Source organism: Chlorocebus sabaeus, chromosome 14, assembly GCF_047675955.1.
Source record: "Chlorocebus sabaeus isolate Y175 chromosome 14, mChlSab1.0.hap1, whole genome shotgun sequence".
NCBI classification, from domain to species: Eukaryota; Metazoa; Chordata; class Mammalia; order Primates; family Cercopithecidae; genus Chlorocebus; species Chlorocebus sabaeus.
This window is the reverse complement of record NC_132917.1, coordinates 69,974,660-69,989,068: the sequence shown is the minus strand read 5'-3', so window position 1 is coordinate 69,989,068 and position 14,409 is coordinate 69,974,660. Positions and strand designations below refer to the sequence as shown.

The following is a 14,409-nucleotide window of genomic DNA, read 5'->3' as shown; positions in this document are numbered from 1 at the left end:
AGCCGCCCCCTCGCCTCCGCCAGATGACGTAAGTCACGTTCTCCTCTCGCCCGCGCCGCCGCTTCCGGGGGCTCGGCCGCTTTGCTTCCACCAGGCGGCGCCGCAGGACGCTCAGTTGCCAATGCCTCCTGCGCAGCCGCCCTGGCGCACCGGACACGTCACCACCTTCGCGTCTTTTCTGGAGAGCGCGGGAATGCGAGCGCTGGAGGGTGGTGACGTCACCGGGGTTCCCCGCGTGGCTCGCAGGGGCGGGGCCAGGGACGTGGCGCGCTGCGGCCCGCCGGGGGATGGGGAGGAGGAGGAGAACGGAGAGGGGGAGGGGAAGGAGGGGGGAGGGGAGACCAGCGGGACGGGGAGGGGCGAGGTGAGTGGCGCCGATGCCTGGTCTAGCCGGGGCTGATCGGGCCGCGCCCGCCTCGTGACCCACCGTGGGGCTGCGCTGCGGGAAAGGTGCTGACTAGGCGGGCGCGCGAGCTCAGCGGGGAGGGGTGCGGCCGGTCGGCGGCTGGCCGGGCCCCGACTTCCTGGCACCCTGGGCGACCGCTCCCTAGTGCGAGCGGGACCACGCCTGGACCGGGGCCCGCAGGTCCTCCAGGGCAGCGGGGGCGATTTGGGGCACGTGGGCTCGGGCCGCACCCCGAGCTCGAGACCGCGCGGCGCTGCGGTTAAAGAGTCGTCGCGCCCGGAGCCAGGTCCCGCCCCACCTGGGATACCGTCGCCCTCCCGCCCCCCGGTCTACGCCCGCCCTGGGCATCTCCAGCCAGGTCGGGGAGGAGGAGGGCGCGCGCCGGGAGGGCCGCCCCAGCCTGCGACTGGTGGCCTGGAGCCCGCGGCTCAGGCTCTCCCCGCCGCGGTTTTTCCCTTTGTACAGCGGGATCCGCTTCGCACACTTAGTCTCCGCCTAGCACATGGTGGGTGTTTTGTCAAAATACGCTGATTTCTTTTCCCCTTCTTCCCCGCCAGTCCCGAGAGCCGGTCTGGAAGGGCACTAACGCCTGGGTAGTCCTTTAAACAAAAGGCTTTGTGTGTTTTGCGTACTGGCTGTTAATAGAAGTTTCCCTTTTCTAGGTGTGAGCTCCGCACCCGCGAGTGGCTTTGGTTAGGAAAAGGTGGCAAAGGGCCCTGAACTGATTAGTTGAGCCTGGGACCTGATCAGAATTGAAGGAGGAGTGTTACCAGAATTTTCTCTGTGCCCCTGCACCTCCGTAAGTGCTTATGGCTGGGAGCCCTGTCTAGGGCACACACTACCTTGAGGCGCCCTTCACTTTCTCCTCTTGCTGCCCCTTCCCAGAATCTGGTACCTCATGACATGGCTGTGGTCAAGTCATCGTTCCTGGGATGGTCTGACCCCTGGGGACACGCCAGCCTCCAGGAGCTTATATGAAGCTGGTCTACCAGAGTAGAACGTGCAAGGCCATCTCCTGGAAGGAGGAACATGAATGAGTCCTCAAGTGCTTGTGTCATGTATCAGGGGTTGTGCTAGACTTTTCACATGAGTGATCTCATTCGATGCCCACAGCTGTCCTGTGAGCTAGGGGGAATCATCATCCCTCTATGTAGATGAGGAAACTGGTTCCGCCGGTTTAAATAACTCACCTCACATTTCACAGCAGGGAGGTGATAGTTGTAGGGCTTTGACAAGAAAGCGTCAGTACCTGCTCAGACCTCTAGGGTGTGAGACGCTCAGGGCCATCTTGGAGGGTATAGGTGAAAGCATATAACACCGTGGGTTTCCCCCTCTGTCACCCCATTCTCTTGGCCACCCCTGCCATTTATATCAAGGCAAAACCAGGTTGGCTGACAGATGGATAGTGTTTGAGGCAGAAGAAGACCAAAAGGCAAAGACAGGGCAATTCCTCCCACTCCTCACCCCACACGCACACACTTTGCCTTGGTCATGGATGGGTTAATGGAAGGACTCCTGTGTATCAGACTTGGGCCTTTTTTTAGCACCATCTGGCAGAAGTCACCTCTCCTCACACCTGCTGCTTCTACAAAACATTGCTCACTTGCCAGTCTGCAGTGCAAAAGGCAGAAGTGTGGTGCACGTGTAACTTGGATTCAGTGGACCCCAGAGACAATTGTGTTGTCTGCATTATGTTGCGATTAACAGCCCATAGACACTGCTGTGTTGTATGTGGAACCACAAAAGACAAGACAAAGGCAACAAAAGCAGAAGTACCAGCTCCTTTTAAAATTATCTTGTTGCCGGGCACAGTGTCTCATGCCTGTAATCCCAGCAATTTGGGAGGCTGAGGCGGGCGGATCACGAGGTCAAGATCCAGAACATCCTGGCCAACGTGGTGAAACCCCGTCTCTACTAAAAATACAAAAATCAGCTGGGCGTGGTGGCGCGTGCCTGTAGTCCCAGTTACTCAGGAGGCTGAGGCAGGAGAATTGCTTGAACCTGGGAGGCAGAGATTGCAGTGAGTCAAGATTGCGCCACTGCACTACAGCCTGGCAACAGAGGGAGACTCCGTCTCAAAAAAGAAAAAAAAAAAAATCTTACCTACCGCATTGGATAGAGAAATTCCCAGGAGAAGCCAAACAAATAAGGGTGCAGGCATTTGTCCTTCAAAACCTAGGCGGGCGGATCACTAGGTCAGGAGCCAAGACCACGCCATTGCACTCCAGCCTGGGCGACAGAGTGAGACTCCATCTCCAATAAAACAAACAAACAAAAAACTCAGGGCTTTGTAGGTAGATGCTTTTTGGCTTTGAACAAGGCAGGTAGCTTCAGTGTTTCAGATCAAGAGAGTGGATGTAGGTTGAACTGGGCAAATCACTTGAGGTCAGAAGTTTGAGACCAGTGTGGCCAATATGGTGAAACCCTGTCTCTACTAAAAATAAAAACTTTAGCTGGGTGTGGTGGCCTGGCCCAGGGACCCTTTAAATGGGGAGTGAAGCCAGGGGAGGTGGCTCATGCCTGTAATCCCAGCAATTTGGGAGGCTGAGGTGGGAGGATCCCTTGAACCTAGGAGTTCCAGACCAGGCTGGGCAACATGGTGAAACCCCATCTCTGTAAAAGAAAACAAAAAACAAAAACACTAGCCATCGTGGTGATGCACACTTGGTAGTCCTAGCTACTTGGGAGGCTGAGGGTGGGAGGAAAGCTTGAACCCTGGAGATTAAGGCTACAGTGAGCTGTGATTACACTCCAGCTTGGGCAACAGAGAGAGAGCCTGTCTCTTAAAAACAACAAAAAAACAGCAGGGGGAGTGAGTTTTTCTGTTCCTTTCTTTGCTGACAAAGCGGCCCTTTGTGTCACAACATACTTATTGAAACCTGCTAGCCAGGCACAGTGGCTCAAGCCTGTAATCCCAGCACTTTGGGAGGCCGAGGTGGGTGGACCACTTGAAGTCAGGAGTTTGAGACCCGCCTCAACATGGAGAAACTCCGTCTCTATAAAATTACAAACTTAGCCGGGCGTGGTAGTGCATGCCTGTAATCCCAGCTACTCAGGAGGCTGAGGCAGGAGAATTGCTTGAACCTGGGAGGTGGAGATTGCGGTGAGCTGAGATGGCGCCATTGCACTCCAACCTGGGCAACAAGAGGGAAACTCTGTCTCAAAAAAAAAAAAAACGCTGGGTACAGTGGCTCACACCTGTAATTCCAGCACTTTGGGAGGCTGAGGCGGGAGGATTACGAGGTCAAGAGATAGAGACTATCCTGGCTAACACGGTGAAACCCTGTCTCTACTGAAAATACAAAAAATTAGCCAGGCGTGGTGGTGGGCACCTGTAGTGCCAGCTACTCAGGAGGCTGAGGCAAGAGAATGGCGTGAACCTGGGAGGCGGAGCTTGCAGTGAGCCGAGATCGTGCTACTGCACTCCAGCCTGGGCGACAGAGCGAGACTCCGCCTCCAAAAAACAAAAGCCCTGCAAGGCATGGGCCCTTGGGAGCTTTTAGTCTAAAAGGAGAGGGGCTGGAAAGTGGTTGTAATTTAGGTGAAGTCTAAGCAACTGGGTTATAAACCAGTTTGGCAGACTTAACAGGAGGGGTTTGGCCATCCTTGGAAGTACCTATACTTCCAAGTATAGCCCTGGCAGGGCCCAGGGCTAGGGGGAGAACAGGTGAGCTCAGTGAGTTCCTTGGTCAGGCTGCTGCTCCTGTTTCACGAAAGAGGATCTCCTGCCTTAGAGGTGAGACCTGACTTTATGTTAGTTAGTTTTGTTCTAAGTCTGCATTTTACTAAGCAATCCTTAGCCCATGGGGACATCGGCCAGTCAGGCCAATTCAGGCATTCCAGTCCATTTTGAATGTCTATCATTCCTCAGTGTAAGTCAGTAAATTGGCATTTGATTTATATGTCCCTCAACATTGTGTAAACTCTCTAAATAGGTGTTTGAGAGATGAGACCTGTCGTAATGGGCCAGCCTGAAAGTGTAAGTCCCACATCTGGGTACTTGTTTAAATTCCACGAGGTAAAAAGTGAGGAGCTGCTGGAAAGAGGGGAAAGGGTTGGTGCAGGAAGCCAGCTTTGCTCACATTCAGGAGAATTATATTATCCGCACAAGGCGGAAAGTGCTAAACTGTAGAAGAATGATACGTGCACTGGATGCTGTGAGTTCAGAAGAAGGTGAGATCACTGGGAGATTAAGGGGTGGTACCACAGAGGAGTCGAGTAGGACTTGCAAAATGTTTGTGCTATCAGTAGGTGGAGATGCAAGAGATGGAGAGGAACTACCCACTGTTGTGGTTCGCCTCTGGAGCCTACACAGAACATACAGTCATCTGATCTCTTAGGAATTGAGACAATGGAAAGACGTTGTGGCAGGAGAGGGAAGTGGTAGGCCTCAGAGACAAGGAAGGAAAAATCAACTATTTATTCACCAATTTATTTGTTCAACCTTTATTGAGTATCTTCTATGTGCCAGGTACTGAGCTGGGCCTGGGAATACAGCAATATACAAAACAAACAAAAGCCCTGCCCTCAAGAAGTTTACCTTTTTTTTTTGTTTTTTTGAGACAGAGTCTGGCGCTGTCACCTAGACTGGAGAGTAGTGGCGCAATCTCAGCTCACTGCAACCTTCAGGCATGCACCACCACGCCTGGCTAATTTTTTTTGTATTTTTAGTAGAGATGGGGTTTCACCATGTTGGCCAGAGGCTGTTCTTGAACTCCTGACCTCGAGTGAGCTACCAGCCTCGGCCTCCAAAAGTGCTGGGATTACAGATGTGAGCCACCATGTCTGGCCAGAAGTTTACATTCCCATGAGGAAAGAGAGAGACAAACAATGAATGAATGATGAACAAATGAATAAGCTATCTAGTATGTCGATAGTGACAAGTGCTATGGAGAAAATTAAACAAGTGGACCGGGCGTGGTGGCTCACACCTGTAATCCCAGCACTTTGGGAGGCCGAGGCGGGTGGATCACGAGGTCAGGAGATCGAGACCATCTTGGCCAACATGGTGAAACCCCGTCTCTACTAAAATACAAAAAATTAGCTGGGGGTAGTGATGCGTTCCTGTAATCCCAGTGACTTGGGAGGCTGAGGCAGGGGAATCGCATGAACCGGGGCAGCGGAGGTTGTAGTGAGTTGAGATCGTGCCACTGCACTCCAGCCTGGTGACAGAGCAAGAGTCTGTCTCAAAAAAAAAAAAAGAAAGAAAAAAAGTTAAAACAAGGGGTGGGAGGCAGGAGGAAGTACAGAAATTTTCCTCTAAATTTTAAATAAATTTTGTGGAAGTGAGTGATATAAAGGTAAAAGGGGGCCGGGTGCGATGGCTCACGCCTGTAATTCCAGCGCTTTGTGAGGCTGAGGCAGGGGGATCACCTTAGGTCAGGAGTTCGAGACCAGCCTGGCCAACATGGTGAAACCCCGTCTCTACTAAAAATACAAAACTTAGCCAGGCATGGTGGCAGGTGCCTGTAATCCCAGCTACTCAGTAGGCTGAGGCAAGAGAATTGTTTGAACCCGGGAGGTGGAGGTTGTGGTGACCCGAGATCGTGCCATTGTACTCCAGCCTGGGCAACAAGAGCGAAACTCCGTCTCAAAAAAAAAAAAAAAAAAGGTAAAAGGGACACAAAATCTTTGTGATCATTTTCTGTGAGTTGGGGTAGCTAGCTGACCAGGTTGTGTCCCAGAAGATAAAGCATGTTTGTGAATATGACTCACTCCCTGGGGAAAAATAAGCCAAGATCTCCAAAGGAGGTATTTTCTCTGAAAGCCAGAAAAGCCAGTTGCAATGATAGAGCAAAATGGAATTTTATCCTAGACCCCAAATATAAACACTATATAGTTCTAAGAAAATAACAGTGTTGACGTGGTGAGATGTGATAGATGTAAGTACAGAAGAGGAAGGAGCTGAAGACTCACTTTCTTGGCTCCTTTTCCTGCCCAGCGGGTGGAGGCTGGGCAGGGGGGAGGGGAGGAAGCCAGGTCATGAGATGGTGTGGCTGTGGAATCTGTGGAGACCACGTGTGTTTCCTCAGGAGATTCCCTGTTCACAGATACAGGTATGAGTCTGGAGGGACTACAAGTTGAGGTCTCAGGCTGACCACCTAGCTCTCCACGGCACTATTTTTTGAACCAAGAGTTTCAGAGCTATAAAGTTTATGCCAGAGATGAAATCGGAACACACAAAAATTTGGCATTCTGAAGACATTTTGATGGTTTATGAGAATCATGGGATAGAATAGCAGAAGGAAATAAAAGTTTGTGGTTGAGGAGTAAAGATCAAATATGGGACAGTAGGAATACTAGTGTTAACAGATAGCATCCATTGTAACCTACCTAAGAGAGACAGCAGGCTCCCAAGAATTTGCACTGGCTGGGTGCGGTGGCTCACGCCTGTTATTCCAACACTTTGGAAGGCCAAAGCTGGAGGACTGGTTGAGCCTAGGAGTTCGAAAATAGCCTGGGTAACATAGTAAGACCCTGTCTCTACAGAAAAATACAAAAATTAGCTGGGCATGGTGGCGCACACCAGTAGTACCAGTTACTTGGAATAACAGTACCTGTTATTCCAGCACTTTGGAAGGCTAAAGCTGGAGGATTGGTTGAGCCTAGGAGTTCGAGACTAGCCTGAGTAACATAAGACCCTGTCTGTACAAAACATACAAAACTTAGTTGGGCATGGTGGCACACGCCAGTAGTACCAGTTACTTGGGAGGCTGAGGAGGGAGGATTGCTTGAGCCCAGGAGGTTGAGACTGCAGTGAGCCGTGATTGCACCACTGCACTCCAGGCTCCAGTGACAGAGCAAGACCTTGTCTCAAAAAAAGAAAAATAGGCTCTAACAGCCATTGCAGTACATTGAGCTCCACAGAGACAGCGCTGGGGCAAGTGAGAACCGGACGGGCACTGGGCGACTCTGTGCCTCACTGAGGAGAAATAACTAAACATGGGCAAAGAGATCCTAAGAAGCCGAGAGGCAAAATGTCATCATATGCATTTTTTGTGCAAACTTGTTGGGAGGAGCATAAGAAGAAGCACCCAGATGCTTCAGTCAGCTTCTCAGAGTTTTCTAAGAAGTGCTCAGAGAGGTGGAAGACCATGTCTGCTAAAGAGAAAGGAAAATTCGAAGATATGGCAAAGGCGAACAAGGCCCATTATGAAAGAGAAATGAAAACCTATATTGCTCCCAAAGGGGAGACAAAAAAGAAGTTCAAAGATCCCAATGTGCCCAAGGGGCCTCCTTTGGCCTCTTCCTGTTCTGCTCTGAGTATGACCCAAAAATCTAAGGAGAACATCCTGGCCTGTCCATTGGTGATGTTGCGAAGAAACTGGGAGACATGTGGAATAACACTGCTGCAGATGACAAGCAGCCTTATGACAAGAAGGCTGCGAAGCTGAAGGAAAAATATGAAAAGGATATTGCTGTATATCTAGCTGAAGGAAAGCCTGATACAGCAAAATAGGGAGTTGTCAGGGCTGAAAAAAGCAAGAAAAAGAAGGAAGAGGAGGAAGATGAGGAAGATGAAGAGGATGAGGAGGAAGATGAAGATGAAGAAGATGATGATGATGAATAAGTTGGTTCTAGCACAGTTTTCTTTTCTTGTCTATAAAGCATTTAACCCCCCTGTACACAACTCACTCCTTTTAAAGAAAAAAATTGAAATGTAAGGCTGTGTAAGATTTGTTTTTAAACTGTGCAGTGTCTTTTTTTGTATGGTTAACATACTACCGAATGCATCTTTAGATAGCCCTGTCCTGGTGGTATTTTCAATAGCCACTAACCTTGCCTGGTACGGTATGGGGGTTGTAAATTGGCATGGAAATTTAAAGCAGGGTCTTGTTGGTGCACAGCACAAATTAGTTATATATGGGAATGGTAGTTTTTTCATCTTCAGTTGTCTCTGATGCAGCTTATACAAAGTAATTGTTCTGTTAACTGAATACCACTCTGTAATCGCAAAACAAAAAAAAAAGTTGCAGCTGTTTTGTTGATATTGTGACATTCTGAATGCTTCTAATATTTTTTTTTTAATTAAAAATTAAAAGGCCGGATGTGGTGGCTCATTTCTGTAATCCCAGCACTTTGGGAGGTGAAGTGGGCAGATCATTTGACGTCAGGAGTTCGAGACCAGGCTGACCAACATGGTAAAACCCCATGTCTACTAAAAATATTTTAAAAATTAGCCAGGCGTGGTGGCTCATGCCTGTAGTCCCAGCTGCTCAGGAGGCTGAGGCGGATGAATTGCTTTAACCCAAGAGATGGAAGTTGCAATGAGCCAAGATCGCACTACTGCATTCCAGCCTGGGCGACTGAGAGACTCTAAAAAAAAAAGTGCTCTATAGATGTCTATTGAATGAGTGAATAAATGCATTAATGAATGGATGGGTGGTCTGTCTAATCCTGAGCTTGCCATGACAAGCCTGGAGAACAGAGATCTAGCCTATACCCTCCTTTGAATGGATTCCCCTTCATTGTAGGGTTTCCGCAAGGAGACATCTACTGTTCAAAGTATAGCCTTATACTGTTCTGCTGAACTGATCTGCTTACACCTTACACTGTCCAGTAGCAGATGGTGAGGCGTTTAAAGGCAATCTTCAGTCACCAACAAAATAGGGCCTACTATTTATGTGGTAATGCTTGTACACTGAGTTTGTCACGTCCTTATGACAAATTTGGACCAAGGTTGTTGGTCTGAGACAAGACCCAGTCTGCCCAGAAACTGCATGGGGCCTTCCCCAGCCCAGATTCCTTGAGTCAGTTCATGCCCCCATGTTCCTGCGATTCTCTTTGCCTGGAAGAAAAACTCCCCATCATTAATGGGAATGGGTGATTTTCTACTTGCTTTTGAGCTCTATTTTATAAGCTGACAGTTTTCTGAGATTCCCAAGGACAAAATGTAGCAGTTTCCCATCTGCGGGTTATCTTACATTTTTAAGTGGCAGACCTGTGTTTCAAGCCAGGATGTCCTGACAGGAAACCTGAATAATATATTGCTCTTTCTTCCTGCTGGTGTGTTTTGGGTGGATGTGTGGGAGCCACAAACGTGCAGTAGCTTCTTGCTGCTTCCAACAGTCTGTGGTGTTCATTATCTTCTGGTTGGGGTTTTCCTTTGAGAATAAGCCAGCAAGGAATGAATGTCGAGGTATGGTTCCTGGTAACGCTGTGCGTGTGTAATGGGGAGTGAGCATGCTGCCTCCACAGAGTCTTCTGCTCTGTGTGCCTAGTGAATTGAACAACGCTCAAGGGAAGACATGTTCTGGCCCAGCATTCTCTGGGGAGTATATGGTATGGTTCTAGACACCTGAATCTCTGCCAAGCTCAGTGTCTCTCAAAATGACTTGCTTTTAGACTCACATTTGATTTGAGCAAAATCTCACTGAACACACCTGGCAGACATCTCAGATTTCCTGCACATTAGCCAAGGAATTCTAGCTAGTGAAAGCTGAAAGCTATGACACTGTTATGACAAAATTAATACCCTGAAAGGCTAATTAATCTTATATGAATTACATTACCTAGAGTTTGAACTTTGGCCATTATCTTTGCAGTATAAAAGCTATTTCCCCAAAACCTTAAAAAAGAGAGGAAAAAACCCATTCCCATAAATCATATTTCCAACCCATAACTCACCATGAAAATGTCCACAACACAGTGATATAATTGATACCTTGCAAATGACTTTTTAAAAACAAAACCAATTAGGCCAGGCACTAATGACCCGGCTTGATGACCTGAAGGTATCCTAACACGGCTCTTAGAGATTTAAGGGCAGGGGCTGAGTCTCGGTGTTTGTTTCTGTCCGGAGCACAGGGCCTCAGACAGTGATGGATACATATTGGGTGTTGATTAACAAGTCCCTGAATTACTGAATGGAAATTTACTGGTGCTCACTGCACCACTAGACTCCACACACAAATAGACCTGCCCCGTGGGATTCTTCACAACAGCAAATATTTTATGAGAGCTGTCACTCCAAGTTGATTGGATGGACAAAGTGAAACGACAGAATTGGGCTTTAAAACCAAATAGGTTTACTCTGCTAAATTTTACAACTGGGATCTTCTGCTCTGGGTGGAGGCTCGGACAAAATAACTTCAAATTTGAGGTTTGTAGTTCTATGAAAAGACAGGGTTTTTTTTGTTTGTTTGTTTTTTGTTTTTGTTTTTGTTTTAAGACAGATGAACCTAGCAGGCAAGCTGGCAGGAAGTCTGACTGCAGTACTTGCCTGAGAGGATGACACAGGCCAAATGAGAGAGAAGGAAAACAACGAGGCAGCCAGAGCTAGTAAAGCACTTTGCAAAGTAGCTGCAGAGCTTTCCAGGATTTTCTGGAAAAAGGAAGAAAAGGAGAGTAAAGGGCAGGAAGAGGATTGGTTAACAACTGGATTCAGAAATGCCGACGAGTGGATTTGCCTCTTGGTTTTGTTTCTCTAAGTCAGGGATAAGGAAAGAGGGTACACTTGGCCTGGCGCTGCCTACTGGCAGGGCTCCCTTCCCCAGTCTGTGCTGAAGCCATCCTTAGAGCTGCCAGGGTGTCCCGAGGTCTGCTGCCCTGTGCAACTCATTGGAAAAGGGGACAGACTGCCCTCCAAAGATGTCTAAGGCACATGGTACAGTGGAAGGAAGGGACAGCAGCTTTGTTTAATGTCACGTTGCTTAAAAAATGTTTATATGCATTTGCTTTTCTGAACAGGTAGTTTATATGGTTCAAAACTTTAAAAAAAAAAATGAAAAGATGTACATGTCTCCTGCCCCTGTCCCCCAAATGCCCAGTTCCCCTACCCTAAATAGATAACCCTGTTATAAGGTTTTTATTTATCCTTCTAACATTGTTTTTCTGCACATACAAGCTAAAACAAATCTATACCCTTCCTTACTCCATTTTAACATAAATGGTGCCAGTCTGTACATGTTCTACACGTTTGTTGGGTTTTTCCCCCACTTTAACACTCTATCTTGGTGTCATTTCCTTATTGGTATATGACAATATCCTCATTTTTATCTATCTTTGTGGCTGCAGAGTATTACATTGTATGGACGTGCTGTAATTTAATTGGTTCCCATCGAGGGGTGTTTAGGTGTTTCTAGTCTTTTGGCATTACAAATAAAAGCATGGACTTTAGAGACATGTGCTTTCAAACCCCAGTCCCAACGCCTACTAGATTGACAATGGGTCTTAATTGCCCCCTCTGTAAAGAGGAATTTTTTGTTTGTTTGAGACAGAGTGTTGCTCTTGTTGCCCAGGCTGGAGTGCAATAGCGCGATCTCAGCTCACTGCCTCCTGGGTTCCAGCGATTCTCCAGCCTCAGCCTCCCAAGTAGTTGGGAGTACAGGCATGTGCCACCATGCCTGGCTAATTTTGTATTTTTAGTAGAAACAGGATTTTGTCATGTTGGTTAGGCTGGTCTGGAACTGCTGACCTCAGGCGATCCACCCCCCTGGCCCCTCAAAGTGTTGGGATTACAGGCATGAGCCACCACGCCTGGCCAGGAATTATTTTATGTTTATTTCACCTGTCCCTTAACATTGCTGTGAAAGACTCATATATAAAGAACTTGAGAAATCCTAGGTGCTCAGTGAAAACAATATACCTTGTAATGAAGCATATTCAAATTTATTCTTGAAAAAGAGAATACTGATCAGGAGCCCTGGCTCATGCCTGTAATCTCCATGCTTTGGGAGGCCAAGGTCTCAAGAAAGACGGCTTGAGACAGGAATTCAAGACCAGACTGAGCAACAGAACAAGACCCTATCTCTTCAAAAGTAAAAATAAAAAAACTAGCCAGGCATGGTGGCACATGCCTATAATCCCAGCTACTTGGAAGGCTGAGGCAGGAGGATCTCTTGAGACCACTACTGCACTCCAGCCTGGATGAAAGAGCAAGACCCTGACTCTAAAAAAAATGTGTTTGATTGTTTTTTGAGACAGTCTTGCTCTGTCACCCAGGCTGGAGTGCAGTGATGCAATCTCGGCTCACTGGAACCTCTGCCCTCTGGGTTCAAGTGATTCTCCTGCCTCAGCCTCTCGACTAGCTGGGATTACAGGTGTGCAACACTACACCTGGCTAATTTTTGTATTTTTAGTAGACAGGGCATTTTGCCAGGAGGTGGAGGTTGCAGTGAGCCGCGATCATGCCACTGCACTCCAGCCTGGACAACAGAGCAAGACTCCGTCTCAAAAAAAAAAAAAAATATGTGGCTCCTGAAAAATTGTTAACATGATTCACTTTATATTTCTATTGACAGCATCTTCTATCCACTTTCCTACATAATCATCCTTCACTTGGGTGAAGACAGTCTCTGTGATCACCTGAGTCTTCTCCTCTCCAGTTATGTCACACTGCTTGTGCCTATTTATTTATTTGTTTGTTTGTTTGTTTGTTTATTTATTTATTTTTTTTTTGAGACGGAGTCTGGCACTGTTGCCCAGGCTGGGGTGCAGTGGCACAATCTCGGCTCACTGCAAGCTCCACCTCCCGGGTTAACGCCATTCTCCTGCCTCAGCCTCCCTAGAAGCTGGGACTACAGGCGCCCGCCACCACGCCCGGCTAATTTTTTTGTATTTTCAGTAGAGATGGGGTTTCACCATGCTCTCCAGGATGGTCTCCATCTCCTGACCTTGTGATCTGCCCGCCTCGGCCTCCTAAAGTGCTGGGATTACAGGTGTGAGCCACTGTGCTTGGCCTACGCCTTTTATTTTTTATTTTATAGTTTTTTCAGACGGGTCTCACTCCGTCGCCAGGCTGGAGTGCAGTGGCGCCATCTCGGCTCACTGCATCCTCCGCCTCCCAGGTTCAAGCAATTCTCCTGCCTCAGTCTCCTGAGTAGCTGGTACTACAGGCATGCACCACCACGCCCAGCTAATTTTTGTATTTTTGGTAGACAGGCTTTCACCATGTTGGCCAGGATGGTCTCAATCTCTTGACCCTGTGATCCGCCCGCCTCGGCCTCCCAAAGTACTGGAATTACAGGTGTGAGCCACCACACCTAGCCTGCTTGCTCCTTTCAAGTCTGTTAATAAAGTGAAACCTCCTGAATTGAGATCATCCCAGGACCTCACTGCCTTGAACATGCTCAGTTCCCTCCACTCTTCCTCACAGATGATTTCTCATAGGACCAAATTTTGTCATCCTTGTTGTCCACATCTCAATATTCTCCAGGTCATGGCTATCTCTATCCCTCTTGCCCTCCAAAATGAGACCACAGGCGGGGCACAGTGGCTCACGCTTGTAATCCCAACACTTTGGGAAGCCAAGGCAGGCAGATTGCTTGAGCCTAGAAGTTGGACATCAGCCTGGGCAATGAAGTGAGACCCCTTCTCTACCAAAAAAAGCAAAAAAGAAAAGAAAAAAAAGAAAGAAAGAAAGAAAAAGAAAAGGAAAATACATATCTGTCTATATATCTATATATACCGCGCCCAGCCTGAAAATAAATTTTAAAAAAAGGGGAGACACAATCCTCCAGAGAACCATTGCAGATGTCCCAGAAAGGTGATGCTCCCAAGTGCACAGGGACAGAAAGTAGACTGGTGGTTGCCAGGAGCTGGGTAGAGGGGAATGAGGGAGGAGTTGTTTCATGGGTACAGAGTTTCAGCTTAGGATGATGGCAGAGTTCTAGAGATGGATGATGGTGGTGAGTGCACAACCATGTGACTATATTTAGTGCCACTAAACTGTACACTTAAACAATTGGTTAAAATAGGGCTGGGCACGGTGGCTCACGCCTGTAATCCCAGCACTTTGGGAGGCCGAGGCGGGCAGATCACGAGGTCAGGAGATCGAGACCATCCTGGCTAACACGGTGAAACCCTGTCGTACTAAAAAATACAAAAAAATTAGCCAGGCGTGGTGGTGGGTGCCTGTAGTCCCAGTTACTCGGGAGGCTGAGGCAGGAGAATGGCATGAACCCGGGACGCGGAGCTTGCAGTGAGCCGAGATTGTGCCACTGCACTCCAGCCTGGGCAACAGTGCTAGACTCTGTCTCAAAAAAAAAAGAAAGTTTTCCCTG

General features: G+C 48.1%; 1 pseudogene; it reads left to right on the top strand.

Moving 5' to 3' along the window:
- Nucleotides 1–457: 457 nt before the first annotated feature.
- On the top strand, nt 458–12,789 carry LOC140713339 (high mobility group protein B1 pseudogene; annotated as a pseudogene).
- The last annotated feature ends 1,620 nt before the right edge of the window (nt 12,790–14,409 follow it).